This window comes from Coturnix japonica, chromosome 3 (assembly GCF_001577835.2).
Source record: "Coturnix japonica isolate 7356 chromosome 3, Coturnix japonica 2.1, whole genome shotgun sequence".
Taxonomy (NCBI): domain Eukaryota; kingdom Metazoa; phylum Chordata; class Aves; order Galliformes; family Phasianidae; genus Coturnix; species Coturnix japonica.
The window spans coordinates 15,600,797-15,618,659 of record NC_029518.1 but is presented as its reverse complement, the minus strand read 5'-3'; the positions used below and the strand labels follow the sequence as shown (position 1 = coordinate 15,618,659).

Below are 17,863 nucleotides of genomic sequence, written 5' to 3'. Positions count from 1 at the left end.
CTTTAAGGCCAGTTCCAGGATGCAAGAAAAACAACCAACACCCTACCCAAACCAAATGCAGAAAAGCAGTCCCTCTCCTCAAGGTTTGTAGTGTTGTAAAGGTCAACACGTGCCATGTAAACCCTTATTGGAACAGCAAAATTCCATATCGGGAGCTTGAGGCAGTCCATATTCAGAGAGCTTGTTTCAGATACTAAACGTTGTATGTATTTGCCTGCATCCCTGTGCTACCTCAGTCTCTTAATGTGCTGCCTTTGTTCTGTTTATTACTTATTTTAAGTAAAACAACTGTAGCTGGTAGAAAAACTGTTTTCTGTTTGCTCCATTTTGTATTGCTTGTGTTGCAGGAAAGAAGAAAAGTTAAATCAAATATTGCAAAATATTTTTCCAGGCTATGATCTGCAACTTTTGTTGCACTGTTGGCACAAAAAAAAATCCTTCCACAGCTATGGTAAATTAGTAACAGAGAAAGGTACTTTGTTACCTGTGGCCGGCTCCTTTTCTTTCTCCCTTCTAAAGGAGGGGAAGAGGTCATTGTTCCTCTCTGGCAGGTCTTGGCCAGATCCTTGTATTCCAACCTGATAATGATGTTCAGTCTCTGCTGTTCTACAACTTTACTCTGCTTCTTAAGTCACTTCAGCCTTTTAAGTCTTTTCGTGCTTTTCTGGAAACCTTTTGCTTTAATATGTAACTCTTTCAGCATGCTACATCCACACAAGTCTTAAATGTCTCCAGGGATAGTGACTCCTCTGCGCAGCCTGTGCCAGTGCATCACCACTCTGAGAGTAATTTTTTCTTAATATCCCACCGTGTCCCTGTTACTGAGGTTGTGGGTTTTATTTCTTCTCTCTCACCTTAAAGGCTGAGCCAAGCTGCCAAGAGTTCCAGTAACAGTGGTGGAGCTGGCCAACGGGCATCTTCTGCTGCCAACAAGCTGGAGATCCTGGAGGAGAAAGAGATCTTCCTCTTCTGGAAGGAGGAAAGTGGAGCAGTTCAAGGTGAGAACATCGCTGGTGCTCCTGTCTGGGGGTCCTGCTTTGTCATGTATGTATTACTTATTACTTGTCTGATGTGAATGTCTACTCAGCTTTGCTTTATTCTTCTCACGTTATTGAGAGGCTGTCCCGTAGCTGGTGATTTTTTGGCATTTAGCTCTGTTGACCTCCCATCCCAAGCTGATGATGTCTGAGTTTCTGGCTGCCAAGTCATGTTTTGATGCTGAAAGGTGGTAGTTGATTTACTTTCTGTTCTATGTAAGTAGGAATGTACTGAAACTGATGGAACCAAGCGTTTGTATAGGACCGGGTGCTTGAGCTCAAATTATAGCGTTGGTTGGACTGAAAACCTCAATGAGCTTCTACGCAGTGTAGGGAAGACATACCTGTAATAAACCCTGTAGTTTGTGCTTGACAGGAACGTTTGAATGTCACCATTCAGTTCTCTTGATGTTTAGGATTTCTAAGTCTGTGTCAAAACAACAGTGCTCAATTAAACTATGCACTTTTTATTTGGGTTGCCTGAGATCAATGGCTTTAAAACATATTTTTAAAGTGAAACTTTCCATGACACTCTAAAATTGAACAGTGTATTATATCATAAATAATTGTGAAAATTTGCATTTTCCTATCAGTATTATTGATAGTGTTTTGATACTTCTGTGATGAATGATTTGTTATGAAACGCTTTAGAACCACATAGGAAAGAGTTAATAAAGGTTAATCTGCTTCATTTTTCTTGTAAGCTTTTCAATTGGAAAGATGAAATAGGTAAATATCCAGATTGTTTCAGCACTGTCTAGTAGCGGGCAGAAGGATTTCCACTTCGGTGCTGCACTTCATTAAAGAGTTATAAACAGGAATGCTGCAGAAGTGTACTGTGGGCACGTGAGGAGATTTCTAATAACCTCAAGGCTGGCTTCCAAATGATCTTATTAATTCTGTGAGTAATCTGGGGAAAATCAGTAGGGTTTCTCTGACTTTTGCCCTTGAGGCTGCAGTTTTTACAGCTTGGAGCAACTATTACTAACAATAGCTCTTGAAGTGTAGTTTTAAAAACCCTAGGAAATGTGTTCCTGTTTTTCTTTCTGTTGCAGTTACAACTGGACAACTCCACTTCTTTAGCCCCTAACTCAGTGTGCCCCTGTTCCTGGAAACATATTTAGAATGCTGTAATGAAGTTTTTCACTTGCCTGAAGTACATCAGATGTTGTGCATGAGCATGGTTTCCAGTGGAGACTTAAATGTGCAGGCAGCTGCTGCCTGTGAGTCACACTCTTCCCTAGGTAAGGAAGGGAAGGACATTGCTCAGCCCCTGGGAACTTGGTGATTCCAGTTCTTGAGTGTTGGGAAAGTTTCTGTTCTATTCACTGACTGCTCTGAAGGAAGGTCTGGTTTCTAGATGCTGCTTCTCACAATGTATACAGAACTGTTAACTATATCTAAACACGTCTCACTGCAAGGCTGATCATTACTATGCAAATTAACCTTGGTTGCTCTGAGAACTGTTTCTCAGTCAAGGCAAGGGGTATTTTGTACCTTACCATGCAGCATTACAAGCATATTTCTTTGTTATGTATCCACATAACTGATGCGCTTGCAGTTTTCTAATGTTGCCTTATCTGTCTGCTTTAAAAGTCAGATTTTGCTAAAATATGCCCTTTCAAACAAGTTAAATGGAAGAACACATAATGTGATTCAACAAAGTTGTAAAGAAATTATTTGATACTATTTAATCCGAGGTGACTATTTCATTTCTAGCTTAGCATTACAATTCTATGATCTTCTGTTAAGAAGCAGGTTTTATTGAATCCAGGTAGTTGCAATAAGAAAACCTGCTTTCTTTAGCTTGTTCATGAACTAGATACACTGAGAGCTCATTTTTGATTTTTCTGCTAATTTCCATCCATGCGTCTGTCATTGTCCTTCTGATACTGCAAGACATGTTATGTCTATTTCTGATTTCAAGTGAAAACAAAGTCAACAGTACATTTGATACTTATAGCCCAGCCCTGAGCTGTAGGAAACACCACTTTTGTACTTAAGGCATTAGATATCAATGCGTTTTGCTTTGTTCTTTCTGCTTTTCATCTCCAACAATTAAAGGAATATGAAGTCAAGCTGCTTTAGAAAAGTTTCTTGGATACTGCTAGGAAGCATGTTAATGTCTGTGAGTATGCCCAAATGGGACAGTTATTGACATATGCAACCAGTAAGCAAAGGTGTGTTGTGAACTGGGTTTCCAATAGCTGCAGGGTTGAGGTAATTCACAGAGATGTGGAATCTGGAGTGTTTCATGAATATCATTGTGAATTCTGGTACTTGGGCCATCACAGGTGAGTTGGGAAATGGGCCCTTTATCCTTTCAGACAGTTTGAAGTGCAGGCTTCTGAACTGTTCACCTATGTGCACAGATACGCACAACTGTTCTTTTGTCTCTTTTAAGGCAACTTTGTAGATATGAAAAGCATTTCAGAAAAGTCTACATATAATATAGTGGCACATACTGCTATTTCTGAAGTTCTGTGTTTTTGAGGCTTACTGGTTTTCGGTATTTTCTCTGAGTGGTAGGAGCTTTGGTGATGAATGGCTAGCATTTTATTCAGTGATCTTCTGACAGTTGAAAGTAGCTGCCTAGTTTGATTTGATGTTGGTAAAGTGCAGTTGTATTCTAACTTGTTGAATATTGTAGCCCAATTGGAAAAGAATGATTTCAGAATGATTTTGAAGTTGATTTGGGAGGGAAAAAATAATCTATATGCTGACTTCTTTGAATATTAGTTTCTCTCCAGTCTCTAACAAAATTTGATTTCATCATTTGATTGCTGCCTCGCAGGAGGATAGATTGCTTTCAAATCATTTTAACCTAAATTGGAAAAGCGGAGACATGCCTCATAAATGAGCTTTATGATGCCTGACATTTCAGTGTTGTGGAAGATGCAATTGCAATGCAGTACGCTGCAGTGATGAAAAGGCAAAACTGGTTAATGGAATCCACAGAACCCGACTGCCCACAGAAGCTTCTTAGTTGCAGGTTAAAGCTGTCCCGCACATCTAAACTTCTTGCAGTGACAGATAGTGTTTATGCAGAGAGGTATTTTAAGACTGCCTACAGGACAGATCCAGAGAGCTCTCCTTCCTTATCTAGAGACTGCTTGCTGCTTTTAGAAATTAATCTTCAGAGTTTCTGCTTAGAAGATTTTGTAATTAGGAAAAGCCAGGAATGCAGGACATAAACACAGGAATAGAAAATGAGAGAGAAAAAACCAAGGGAGGATTAAATGAAGGAGATGCTGCCATGCCTGGAGCGTAAGAAGAGACGGTTACTGTTAGAGTGGTAGAGCTGTGTGAAATAGACTTGGCTGTACCAACTCTGCCTTTTAAATATTTTTTTTTTTTTTTTCACATTTCACAGAAATCAATCTCTTTTTTTTTTTTTTTTGTTTCCAGAGTTATTTTGCTCCATTAAGGTGAAAGGCAGGTTTTACACTTTGCTTCTCTCTGTTCTGCCTTAGCTATGCATGCACTTCCCAATGCAGAAACCTTGGAGCTGGATGGCAAGGAATTGCACCTCCATGTTCTGCAGAAGACTTCTACTTGTTCTCAGTTTTATTGTATTCCTCTGTCAGTTGTTGCATATGGATTCTTAGGGAATTCCCGGGTTTATGGTGATCTCATTTATTTGCTTATCCCCCAAGCTTTCGGTATCTGTAAGGAAAGGGGGAATCTAACTTTATCCGTGGAATGAACACACAAAGAAGTTTTCACTACAGTGAGGAAGAGGCTTGGAGCACAAAGGTTTTCTTTCTAATTGCATTTTAACTTGACCTTTTTCAAATAAAGGATTCTATAGTATACTGATACTTCACAGCTTCAGTTAAGACTCTCATGCAATGGCTGTAGCGGGTTTTCATTAGTCTCCTGTACCGTTACATTGCAACAGGAGGAATAAATGCCTTAGCAACAGACTGCTGTGAAGTTAGGAGATGGCAATTCAGTGCATACAGAATGAAAAAAGGATAACTGATTTTTGCTTCCAATTACTACACAGCACTCTTTGTTTACATCTTGTTTAGATGTTGCTGTAGCTCATCAAATGTAGCACCGAACAGAAGCTTTGATTGATAAATGGGACGTGGAACAAGTATCTTGGAGGTGGCTGAGCTGAATGCTTGGGGTGTCGCACACACAGCTGCCTGCCCACACTGGTGGCAAAGTTGCCAATGCAGACTCCAGAGCACTCCTTAGCCAGGAAACTGCAGCTTTGTTTTCCATGTGGTTCAGTCCTTGTGTTTTGTTTCTAACCTTGTTGGCTTTTCTGTTTATTTTGTTGTGTGTCTGCGAAGCTTTTACTTCTACTGAATTGTAACAGTTTAATGTTTTTGGAGATAAATTGCAATGGCACGTACAGCGAAACAACTTTTCAACAGCTTAGTGCTAAGTGCTTCCAGATATAGATGCAATTGACTCGCATCTACTCTTTGTGAAAAATTTAAGTCTCCATTTCTCTAAGGAATGTTTATTAATGCCTTCAGTGTTTATCGCTGTATATGAGGAAGGTGTACATAATCCCTCTGTGTTAGAAAGAGCCTTCAATTGGAATTTATTAAAGAGTAGTTTACCCTGTCACGAACAAAGTGTCCTCTAAATCCAATCCCCTCTCATGAAAGCGTGAGAATTTCTCCGCTACTTGTGGTCTGTGCAAATCATCTGCACTACAAAAGGGCAATGTCTCCTTCCATTTTAGGAATCTGGGAAGGGTAAATATTTAAAGTGCTGGCGTAACAATAGCAGGAGTAGAAGGAAATTAAAGCTTGGGATCCAGTGCTGAGATGCATTTGGCTTAAATTGTGGGTGGAACAAAGAAAAGCTTTTCAGTAAATTGGTTAAAGGTTATGATTTTCATTTTTGGATTAAGGAATAAGCAGAACTGCTCTATGTCAAATAGACCACACAATTTCCCAGGCAAGAAATCTATTTTGAAAGGGCAGCCTTTTTAGTTCTTAGTCAGATTGGTTTTGTTGCTTTTCTCTCAGTCGAGCATGTTTTTGATCAGTTACTCTATGATGGTCGCGGGAACTAATATTTTTCTGAGTTAAGGCCAGTATGGGAAATGAACAAGTCACTTTATGGACAGTAACTATGGATATAAAAGCTTTGTGAATATCAGGCTTAGATGATGTTGGATGAAATAAATGAAACAGAGTGAAATCAAGACGATGGTGTAGAAATTTGAAGAGTTTATTTTATAAACTTTTGTTTTTTAAGTTACAAAGCCCTTTGCACACTAATGGATTGTTTTGGATCCTGGAGAATTTCTAGCATCTATTGTTTGTAGCAGCTGTTAGATATTGAGGAAGGAGATTCATCTGTCCTCAGAGTAGGAAGAAAAATGTATTCTTTATCTTGATAAATTCAGTAACTCCGTAGATATTAAAAACAATTTCCCTGGTATATTTCACTTATCTTTGCAAGAGTTTTGGCACAGTGTTCAAGAAGCTGAATATACATGTTGTAAAGGCTGAAGTCTGTTTCTGCCAATATTTGCCATGTGACTTATGAGCCTGTATAAAGACCTTTGCAACTTCAGCTGATATTTGGCTCGTGATTTTGCGAGACAGCTCCAAATAATCCTTTGACTTAATTGTGAACTATGTTACATTTTTCGCAAAGAGACTGTACAGAGTTGGCTGGAGAAAGGTAGCTGTACTTTTGCAACCATTTTAAAAGTTCTGAAACTTGTTGGTTGGTTTTTGTCTCTTTGTTAGGCAATCTGATTTCAAAGTTAAAATGAGAGAATGCTAGATATCCATATAGAAAAGAAAAGGGCTTGTATCCAAGGGCTTGTATCCAAGGCTGACAGCTGCCCACAGGTGAGACAGCCTACTCAGTAGTGTTGTCTGATGCCTCCTGCCCCTTGGCTCTCACTCAGAGTGCTCTAGTGGTACGGCGCATCAGAAAAGGCAGCTTTCCAATTAATTCTCCTGGAAGGCTGTCAGACTTCACCATCATGCTTCAATATTTTATTTGTTACTCTTAATATAATTTTGATTTTTACAGTTTCCAGATGGTAGGTAATTCATTGCAGCCCCTGATGGAGTTAGTTGCGTTTTAGATCACCTAATGACTTGAAGACTAGCAGAAGTTTCTCTTCAGATTCAGGTGACTTTTGTTGCAAAGGGAGCTAGACCCACAGAATGCAAACTACAGTGAAATATATTTTTGTACAGTAATTTAAACTACTCTGAGATTTCAATGCTTGAATTTTCTTATGAGTTTCTCAGATACCTACTTAAGATTTTTATTTTAGTTTCATTTGTGGGAATGACACACTTTACTGTTGAAGTACTTGTCTGAATCTTATTGAATTCAGAATAAATTCCAGAAGATGGAACAGTTCAAAGAAATTCTTAATAAGACTATTCACTCAATTGGATATCTGAAAAGCTAAACCTGGTGCCATAAGGTAGATGAACGATGTGATGTTTTTTGCCATGATGATAAAGAATCTGGCACAGCAAAGAAAGCTGTTTGCCCACTCTGTTCAGAAGCCAAGCACAAAAGACAATGCTGAATCTTGGAGTTGATTATTAAAGTGATTTTTCAGCCTTTTACATCACTGTCTCTTACTGGGTAGTTCTTGTAATTGCATGAGATGTGTTAGTGGTTAAAACAAAAGCCCTGAAAATCTTGAGTGGTAAAAAGAGGAAATTAGAAAAGCAACTGTAAACTGAAGTTATACCATGAAATCTGCACTCAGTGGTTGTTTGGTTTTGTACTTACAAATCAATACCTCTTATTTCATGGGCGGTGGTCTATATGACACCAGTTGAATTTTGGTTATCTTTGCAGGGATCTTCTGATCAGGGTCAGTGGGATTCCCACATTTTTGTACAATAGCTTTTAGAGGTAAACAAAATATGTATAGCAGCACACTTCAAATTTATGTAAGGCGTGTGGAACTGTAGAACTTCTGCAGGTTCAGTGCTAACAAACATGGCACAGCTGCAATAACAAGATGGCATGTATTTTGAGGTGAGGTTTACTTAAAAATGGGGACTGCAAAATGCTTTTAGCTACTGTCATTGCTTCTGAGGTTCTTAGTCAAGTCTGACAACATCCACCAGAACTTTGGGAGACAACAGAGACAAAGGTGCTCATTGCACGGGGATTGAGAAGGAGTGGGGAGTTTCCTTCTGAAGAATTTCAAACTTGGATTTCTGATGAAGTAGTAGAGGCTTAGTTAATCAGCTTTGCCTGGATGGGGAACAGGAACATTCTTTGTGCAATTAGGGGTGCAAAATTTACAGGTATGGGGTGAGGAAGAGCACAAGCAAGGGAAATGCCTTTATAACCTAACGCTGAGGTCACTTACCTGGGAAGGAGGAAACACAGGCTGTACTTTAAGGATTGTGTGTGTTTTACCTGCGTGGAGTTTATGATTAGTCTTGGAAGCGTAAGCAAAGCTAAGCAGGGCCTGTGAAGTGATGGTCTGAACAAGTTCGGCCCAAGGTGCTTTGTAAATAATTGTGTGTAGCTTTAAAATGACATTAATGAACAGAATGAAGGTAAGATTTTGTACATACTGTTTCTTGTTTGTTTGTTTTTTCTCCAGATTCTTGATATTTATACATTTTCTTAATTTCATAGTGAAGAACTTTGCATAGTGAAAGTTACTTCTGTTTGTAATGCAAGATCAAGCTACAGTTTGTGTACTTGTCAGAAAGTATCCTTGGTCTGTTTTACGGTTTTAAGGTAGGAATGAGCATATTGAAAATCAACAGCAGTTCTGTATCCACAGATGTGGATGTAAAATGTTGAGGTAATAGTGGTGCATGCCAGCACTTGTGTATTGCTGAGTTTATAACTTTGAAGTGAAGAAAATGAAAAAGTATTGTACTATAATCAGGGCGTTAAAACAGGTTCTTGTGTTTACCTCTAATGTTGATAGTTTAAAAAACGTATTTGTTATTAGCTAAATTTACAATGGCAGTTTTAGGTTTCTAGGAAGCTCTAGTGACCTCTGTAAAGAGGTAATTCAGTGAACCTGTCACTAATAATTTCACTCTGCAGCTAATAGTAATGGGTTTAATCCAGAAATTATGAGCTGGGCCCCTTTCCCTGAGGGAAGTATTTCTTTCCATCTTAAATGTAAGGTGGGGGGAGCATAGTAACTTTAACAGGGCCTAGTTTTTCTTTTGTTTTTGAAGTGTAGGGGGCTTTTTAAATACTGTATGGCACAGAATTTTTCTTCAATTACCTCCATCTGAAGTCGCACTAATGCCATATTTCTTTACCCATACCATTTTAATGGAACACAGCTTTGCTTGCTGTTGCTTTCTCATGTTTACCTGTTCTTGCAAACGAGCTCACAGTGGCTGCAGTCTTTTAGAACCCTGTGAACAAGAGCCCTGACCATGTGAATCATGCTCTGACTGATAGACTGAAGGGCACTGATGCTTCTGACTGGTGTTATGGTAGCCATGCTAGTAGAAAGTAATGCAGCAATTGTGATGAAAATTTACATAAAATAATTATGTTGTTGGATTGTTGCAAAGCAAGAAACCCAGGAATAACTCCTTCAGTGACCTTACAAATTGTAACTATTTTTAATATTGGCTTTGAACGTCAATAATTTAGTTTTCCTCCATCTTGTCCTAATAAAAAAAAATCCCTACATATGGGGGCTGGAACTCCAGTTTGTAAGCATTTGAAACTCAGCTCTTCGGCTTGTTATTTTGTGAGAATTCCAAACTAGTTCAGCAGTAGCCTGTTTTATAGAAATGATTCAGTCAATAATTGTGCCTAATAAGTTGTGCCTAATAAGCAAGGCTTAAGCTTAGCCCTGCTTTGCAGTTCTGGTTTTGTATTTTATTACATTTTTTTTTCTTGAGCAAAATTTTTAAGTTTTAGCAAAATCTATCAACTCAAATGCTATTACTTTTACTGAATATGATATAACATACACTCTACATACATTTATACTTCTGAATAGACCTTGATCATCAAAGTCACTGAAGGAAGCGGGTGCCGCTGAAAGAGTAACCACTGTTTGTTCTTGCCTGATATGGTCACCATCCTTACGCCAGGAAATGTGCTTCTGCAGGTATACAGTGAGTTGTATTTGAGGAACTTACTGTGATTAAGACTAATCTGTGAGTAGGAAGGGAGGGAGGGTGATGTAGCATGTTAGCATGTTAGGCACTTGCATTATCAAATTATCACCTAGCACTCAAACCCCTTGTTCTATAACCTGGCACAAGCATTCCAGGCTCCTTTCTCTTCTTCTTTCACTGTCCCTGGAAATACATGCTTTGCCCTCACTCCTTCCTTAGTAGCTGAGGAACTTGAGGTCGCCTGTTTGCATTCTGCATACACAAATATTGCTAATCCTGTCCAATGTCTCATGCTTGGCCATACCACAAAGCCAAGAAGAACACAGGTGGGTATTTTCTAACACCTAGGAATGACTTCATGTGTGTCTGAGTGCTATGAGCAGATCCCTGTTATGCCTTAAAGTGAGAGAAAGAGCAGTGAATGTGGCATATAGGTGTGAAGAACAAGTCCTCTGAAATGGATTGGGATGTTTTCCTTGATTTTGTTTGCTTATTTTGTTTCTGTCTAACTTAGTTTCTTTCTAAAGTGAAGTCTTTTGGAGAGTGTGAGGTTTGTTTGCTTTTCTCACTGTTTTAGTAGAATTTACATTTCGTGCACTCGAATGAACGAATAAAATAAACTTGGTTCACTTTTCTCAGTTTGTGAAAATCCCTGATAGATTTGTACAGAAGTTGGTTCGGAAAGAGCACGTAGTGTGCAAATATGGGTATCTTCATGTAAATGGGTTGACTTTCTTGTTGCTGCTCATCAGTTCTCACTGATTGACTGGGCCTTGAGTCCTTGCTGGGAAGGTCAGTACCTGACGTGTGCATTGCTCACATTAAATCAGTATCTTGCTGGTGACTGTTAAATGCTCTAGACTAAACAAGACTGTTCTGTTAAATAAGATTTTAAATTGTAAAAAAATTTCACGTTTAACTACTTCGAGACTGGCTATAAAGATTCAATGGTGAGTAATAAACAGTTCTGTTACCTTTATTAAAATTAGCAGTGACCATGCCCTGAAACAGGTATGTATTCTAATTAAGTGAACTGGAAGGGAAAGAGCTGCAAAGGGACAAAACTTCTCATAGCCATGAAACTGCTTTGCAGCTGCTGTCATAATGCTGCCAGAAGTCTTCAATAGCTTCTGTCTGGTATGGAGGTGGGGGGGGTAGCACTCTGTACAACTGTACTACTGCTGGCATATACCCAGTCACTCTGGTTTGCCAGGATATATAAAAGGCTTTCCATAGTTTTACTCTGGAAAGACCAAAAATTATTGGTCTTCTCTTAATTCCCATACCCTTGTTTCTTATGCCCCAAACCAGACTCACTCCTGCTGCTTCAGAGTCCTGCAGTATTTCATGATCCTCAGATCACAGCTATGCAAAGGAACTGTACTCCTAAATACATTTCAGAGGCTAATCCTCTTCAGATTCCTTAATTCTTATGCGTAGAGAGTTAATCTGATACGACAGTTAATCTAAGGAGTAGATTTAAGTCTTGTATGGTCAGATCTCCTAGAAATGGAGCGTATTTAATACATATAAAATGGGTGGCATGTTTTAATTAGAAAAAGCAATATCTTCTAACTGAATTGGTGACATACCTCATAGACACTGTAGTATAAGTAATCAAAGTCTGATCTTGAATGTGATCTTTAAATAGCTATCCAACAGTACTTACTTGATTGTAAATCTCAGGAGTTATCACTGGATTTGAAAAACCTGCAAGTACGTCATCTTAGACAACTGTTCCACACTGGATGTCTTCAGTGCAGAAATTGTTTGTTAAATGGACTGCGTGTAGAGATATTGTACTTCATGGTTTATTTCTTACTAATACAATAAAAACACAATTGCTATACATCCTGTGCTTTTCAAAAGGTTTTTAGAATTCAGAACTAATTGATTGAGGTTTTCTGCTGACGAGAATATAGTTCAGAACTGTGACTCCAGAGAATCAAGTTTTTAAAGATACATCTCAATATCCTTGGGCATAATATAAAAGGAATCAATAGCTTAAGGGGGGGGAAAAAAAAAGAGGTAAATGTTAGTTGGATGTTTCATAGTTTAGACTTGTCTCAAGTTTTTCAGCTTAGAAGTGCGGATCAGACAGATGTGTCTCAAACTTACTTCAGAGAGCAGCTTTGGAACTGATGTGACTTATGTGTGGTAGACAGTCACTGGAGTTTAGCCTAAACAGCGTGAAATCAGAGAGTCCCAGAGAAATCTGACATCTCCTTCTAAAGGTGTGAAGGCCGATGCTGCGAAAAGTCTGGTTCCTCATGGATCTGAAAGTAGGAGATGTTCCCAGGCTCACATCTGTTTGCCAAGAGACAGTGAGAAAAGATTGACTTCACATTGCCTGCGTTCTGTAAGGGCAGCTCTCTGAAAGGCGAGCGGTCTAGTGAGCAAACATCGAGTTTGTGCTCAAATAACATTTTCTCTTGCCTTGTCTGTCAGGCCTTCATTAGTGTGTCAGTACAGCTCACATCAGATAAAACCTTTTCTATGGGCAGCAATGTTTACTCAAAACACTCAGATCTTTATTTTTATTCCTGAAGGAAAAAACGTCAGTGCTTATTTCACTTTGCTAATGAGGAGTGGTAAAGGTGTGATGGAGGCTGTGCACAGAGGGAGAGCAGAGGAGCTTTTTCATGCAGCGTTTGAAGACTTGGGCCATTACTTCTAGAAACCCCTTCAGAAAAAAAAAAAAAAAAAAAAAAAAAAAAAAGGATAATTAAGAAGTGGTAGTTTTTTTTTTCCTCACTGTTTTTCCGAAGCCAAGGAACTGCCTATAGGTTGAAAGCTGAAATTTCAATAGGTAGAAGTATGTCAGACTAACCAGAATTTGCTTTTAAGTGAGTAAATAGCTTTCTTTTCTTTAGCTGAGATGAAATGAAATCATAAGATGCATAAATGTAGTCTGAGAGTTTGATCTAGCAGTACTTTGGCAGTTACAATAAGTGTTAAAGTTACATTTTTGGTTTTCTGAAACTTGGGCACAAAACAATTGTCCCCAAGTTAAAAGTGAGAGAGAAAGTCACTTTTTTCCCCCTTTTTTCCCAGTTAAAAATAGTAGTTAGGTTTTATGGACTACTGCTGTCTGGATTTTTCTAAATGATGGGGGAAAACAGAGTTTTGTTATTTCCTTGGTTATATGCGAGTTAGTCGTAACATAGTAATTACTGTAACAGAAATTGGTAAATTACACTTGGTAAAGTGTATTTCTCCCTTTATTTAGGAGAACCTACTGCAGTAGGAATTTTCACCGTATCATCAGGATGGTGCTTGTAATACTCTTGTTGTCCAAGTGGTGGAATTGTTGCTGTTTCTTATGTCGCGTGTTTGTTTCTGTTCAGGTAAAGCATCCTGTTATTTTTCCCTCTGTGTTCGTTCTGGACTGTTTTACAGGTAACATTCTACATGCATGCGCTCACATAAGGTACACTGAAGTGTACTTTATTCATAGTGGAAAAGGTACACCTGTGAGAAAGGAATGTGCATGAGAAAATGTAACTGTGTAAACCTGTTTATGCAGCTGCATTTTAATGTAGCTTATTACTGGAGCTCTCTTTGCCGGATAGAACTGTTACAACTGAAGATAAGCTATTAAAAATTTCTCCAAAATGTTATGGACTTTCCAAATTAAAGCAGTTTTGCAGATTATTTTATGTGGGTTTTCTTTTTTTTTTTCCTTTTTTAAGATTTACCTCCATTAGATCTTCACAGAAAAAAATCATTCAGCTCATGTTAGTGTTTCTGTACAGTAAATAGGTTGAACAAGATAATCTTACATTTCATAAATCTCAACCTTTAACATGCAGTGGTTTGTGATAAAACCCAGAATCTCAATGAAAAACAGTTAAAGAAATACTTCAGTGAGTCATTTTTTAGTTGGGAAAGGAGGACTGCAAAATGTCGCTATTGTACTTAGAGAATCTTTAAAGAAAATCAATCAAAGTAGTTTAGAATCCTGCTTTATTTGTTTGTGGCATCATTGTCCTGACTTCAATTACACAGGGGACTAAGAAGATATTGTTCTAGGCACTATGAGGACAGTGAAAGTCATTCTTTGCCCTCAGAAGTGTGTTTGTGTGCTTTGCCTTTTTGAGGTCATATCATCTGAAGTAACACAGGTCCAGCTTCCAGAATATTAAAATTGATCTGTTGCATAAAATGTAGTGTGCAGATTTCCCAATTATGAACCAGCAATTCTTTGTTTACTTGATAGAGGGGAAGAATCTCCTAAAACACCACCAAAAGAAACTGCAAACCCAAATCCACCAACAAATAGATGAGGAATAGCAATAGCGTCTAATGCTTCTGCATTACTAGTGCTGGAGAAGACTGCTTTGCAGAGTTGAAGGTTTTTCAGTCTCTTCATTTGCTTCATCCACAGCTTTTTTTAGGGACGTAAATTATGAAAGATCTTGTGATGAAGTCTGGATGAGTGGAAAATAGAGAAGGACAGCCAACTGACTTCATTCACGTCATTCATTGATCAGGCAATATTTCATTTTCATGGGACTGGCAGTCAGGTGGGAGTCTCTGTACTTAAGGCTTCAGCTGGAGACATGATGGTACTTAATCCATTTTGCTTATATTGCAACTTATATTTATTTCAAATTTTGTCTCCTTTATCCCCTGGGGGGAAGAAAAAAAGTACAGAACAATGTCAGTGTAAGAGGATGTGAGTTCTTACATTTAGTACCTTGTGTTTCATCCACTTGTCTTCTTCATCCTGCATCTCAGAGAGATAAACCCACACATTTAAGTACGTTTTTTTACTCCAGGGGCCTTTCTTATTCTTTTAAAATATTCTCATCTATCTGTGGCTGTGTAACCTAGATTGTGAATTAGCTCCTCTGGCTGTTCAGAGGCTCCAGAATGCCAATTTTGAGTTTCCATCAGAGGAATGATGCTTGATACCTGCAGCTTCAGTTTAGGCCTAAAGCCACTGAATCGCATCTGTATGGCTGCAGCCTCAGATAAATCAATCTGTCTTTATAACATATTTCTAGATCCAGGGCCACTTGGGAGTATTGTGTGGAAACTAAGTTCTCTCTGCAGAATTATGTGGTGTGACACGACTAGAGCTGAATTAGGTCTGGTAACATGATGGATCAAGTTGATTCAGTCTGATTAACTTCTGAGTGCTGTGTTCGTTGACATCTCCTTGTCTACTGCTGTAATCTGGAAAATCCCAGTGTATCCTTCTGAATAATTCAAGTAGCTGCTGCTAGCTCAGTATTTCCTCAGATGTACAAAACTATATGTTAGCATGAAAAGTAATGAATGATTGGTTCCCTAATGCATTTCCCTAACTGCTCTGATGGATTTAAACTGCACACTGCCAGTACTAGGCCATAGCATCTGAGCTGCAATAACCAATATCATGGCCAAGAGAGGAAGTTTTGTAGTTGGATAGGAATTGTATTAAAAAATCAGTGTAGGTGTAATAAAATACTCTCAGAGCATGTGTGCTACATACAGTCCTCGTGTTGTCTTTTTAACCTCTAATTAGCTCCTTATTTCTATTCCATAGTCCCTTATTCTCTCCATTTTATTAGCAATTCAGCAGAATTTCTGCAGTGTCTCAGCTGTCCTTTGCCTGGCCTTCAAGGATTCCAAAACCTCTAAGATTTTTTTTTTTTTTTTTTTCCTGAGCGCTTGCATAGTGCTTTAGCATCAATCTGTCCCCAGATTTTTTTTTTTTTTTTTTTCCTGAGCGCTTGCATAGTGCTTTAGCATCAATCTGTCCCCAGAGCATCCAGAAAGAGCCACTGCCTCTCCTATTAGAGTTTAACATCATCAAAGTCCTTCAGCCTCTCCTGATTTGGTGTCTCTGAAAGATACTGCTGTTACAATAAGTATCTGTGATTAATGTCATTAAGCTCAGAGTCATGTGAAGGCATCCAGCCAAGAGAAGGGGATGGTTCTTGCTGGCATTGCCTGTTGTCTTCAGAAGAGGATGGTGATCAAGTCTGCGAGCCCTTCGTACCTCATCAGAATAGAGAGTAATCAAACTTCATACCCCATAACACAGTGTGTCAACCATACTTGTAAATACAACTCATTTTAGGCTAATCTTTTTATATATGTAGGTCGCCCTGAAAGTAATGCCTCAAATTTATGTATGTGGAAACAATAACAAAGAGAACCATTCTCAGAAGGAGTGGAGATGCACTGGCACAGGCTGCCTAGGGGGGTGGTGGAGTGACTGTCCATGGAGATGTTCAAGAACTGTAGATGTCATACTAAGGAACGTGGCTTAGTGGGCAACGTTGGTGGTAGGTGGACAGTTGGACTGGGTGACCTTAGAGGTCTTTTCCCACCTCAGTGATTCTATGAAAGTATAATTCAGTTAAATCTTGAATATGATGCTCTCCGCAAGTTTTTCTTTTTGTTCTAGAAGCTATCTTACTATTTTCACTGTTTTATATTGATGTTAAGCATATGATGAAAAATGTGTATGCATTTCCAGGTGGTAGATAGCATAGTGTTACTCATTTATCTTGTCTAGGTTTCCACAGATCAAGTCTGACATCTTCAATCTGTCTTTAATTTTTCTAAATGCTTCCATTCTTCTCCACCTTTCCCAGTTTTCCTGTGCCTGTACTCCACATGGTGCAGAGCTCCGTTTTATCTCCTAATTGTTCATTTACAAATGATGAAGTCAGCATGTGATGTCACTGGAGATGAGCAGCGGGATATGTAGAAACATTAAAAGCTAACTATAGTACAGAAGTGGACACTGAAAGGGATATTGGACAATCAAGGTTTTATGAGGATGGTATGTGGGAAAACGTTTCTTCTTGCAGCTGCTCACAGTGCTGAGTTTGTCTTTCAGATGCTGCGAAGCCAGTAATTGAATAGGTCTGTAACTCAAAAATATGACACAGTATTTAAATTTAATTTGCACAGGAAATGTTTTATTAGCGTAACCTATGAACGTACATTATATCTTCACTTTACTATCATGCTTGGGAACAAAGTACCTGCAGCGAGTTGATAAGTCAAGATATAGTAACACTGATCTGTGCAGTACATATAATACTGAGAGCTTTAGTAGGTTGTAATCCTTTTGATCTTTATAGCGCTCTTCCTCCCAGATATCAAAGTGGTGAGAAAACGTTAACAGGCCTTGAGATGTTTAGCGAGTAGATGTGGCACAGTATCAGCTGTAAACTGATATGCAGAAGTATTTGTGTAATTAAGAACTTTACAGTATTAGTGTTTTATTCACTAAATTAGTTCCCTGTAAAAGCAGTCCTGGATCACCGGCAGTGAATGGCTCCATGTTGGTGGAAGGTAGTTTTTCTATTGAAGAATCCATTCACGTCAGAAAACTTTTCTTCTAGATACGATGTTGGTGTTGTATGGAAGAGGGAAAAAGGGGGCTGCTGAACCCAGTAAAATTCTTTTTGGAAGTAAGAAAGGAGAGAAGCTTGGGTTTAAAAAATAGTTTCTTCCTTCAAAGTGTTGAAGGCTTTGAACATCTGTTAAAGGCCAGATCGTGATGAGCAGGGGGAGCTGTTGTGCACCTGAACTCAGTCCAGAGCTAGGATGCATATTTCTGGGGGAACACTGAGGCAACAGAGCCCAAGTGGTTCTTGTGGTAAGGGTAAAGATGCCTGTGAATGAGAAATTCCTTTTACTAGAACTGCATTCTTCACCCTACTGGGTCAACTTGGCCTGAAATCACAGCTTCATATGTTTAAGAGGAGGGAGAAGAGAGCACTTCACCACTGACAGCCCCAGGTG

At 38.8% G+C, this 17,863-nt stretch overlaps 1 protein-coding gene across 2 annotated transcripts in view; it reads left to right on the top strand.

The window, feature by feature from the left end:
• Positions 1-852: 852 nt before the first annotated feature.
• DISP1 (dispatched RND transporter family member 1) overlaps positions 853-17,863 on the top strand; it is a 53,451-nt gene continuing 36,440 nt past the window's right edge. For both annotated transcript variants that reach the window (XM_015857271.2, XM_015857267.2), the window contains exon 1: positions 853-998. The gene's annotated coding sequence lies outside the window, so the exon portion shown is untranslated. The remainder of the gene's footprint in view (positions 999-17,863) is intronic.